Raw genomic sequence first — 1,073 nt, forward strand, 5'->3', positions numbered from 1 at the left:
CCAGTTTCTTAATGAGAACGGGGTGAGAGACAGTGTCAAAAGCCTTCCGGAAGTCCAGGAAGACTATGTCCACTGCTACCCCTGCATCTAATGATCTGGTGATCTGATCGTAAAAGGCCACCAGGTTGGTCTGACAGGACCTGCCACTGATGAACCTGTGTTGGTTGCCCCTAAGCATGCAGTCCCCTGCTGGCCCCTCCTGGATGTGTGCCAGAATAATTTTCTCGAACAGCTTGCCTAGGATCGAGGTAAGACTAACTGGCCTATTAGATTGGAACTACTGTTTTTAAATGGTGCACAAATTTAATATGCCTACTTTAACTCATTAAAAGCAGAAAGGATATGCAACCTGCTCCTATGGTATGTGAAAATACCTTGATAGGATATGGCCATATGGTGTGTTATACTCCCTGAAAGGATTCTGAAGTTATGATAAAGATTTGGTATGCTCATTACCCTGTATCTCATTTGTGTCACCTGTGAAAGAAAGCATCAAGAAGTGTGTAAAGAAGTATGCAGCATAAGGAGCGATTTCCATGAGTCATTCCGTGCTCTGACAGTGTCTGGGGCAACCATTTGATTAGACTGTTTTGTGGAATGTTTCCAAGGTTTTCCAGATTAGTAAGTCTTGGTTTCAGATGGTTTTCTAGCCTCACACTGAGGTTAAAAGATGGCCCTGATGGGGTGCTTACACAGAGCTTGTCACAGAAAGCTATTTCCAACTTCAAAACCAAAGAAAGTGAAAACAGGTGGTCAATAATAGTGTCCTCTAGGAATCATTATTTTATAAGCCCCAGCAGGTAGACTGTGACGAGCAGAAAAAAACTCCAACACTTAATTTCTTCATTATTTACTACTTTATTGTAGGGACTAGTCAGCCATTGCCATTAGCCCTTGCCCCCAGGACATTTGATTCTGTTTAAAATTAAGCTAAAAATAACTCCTTGTCATTTCAACCTAATCAGGCTGCTTAAAATATATATAATCACACACAAAAAAACCTCATCAGGTCACAAAGGCAATGGATGCAGGTGTTGCCATGGACGTAGTCTTTCTAGACTTCACCAAGGCCT

Source organism: Gavialis gangeticus, unplaced genomic scaffold, assembly GCF_001723915.1.
Source record: "Gavialis gangeticus isolate Ggan-Ray unplaced genomic scaffold, GavGan_comp1, whole genome shotgun sequence".
Classification (NCBI taxonomy): Eukaryota; Metazoa; Chordata; order Crocodylia; family Gavialidae; genus Gavialis; species Gavialis gangeticus.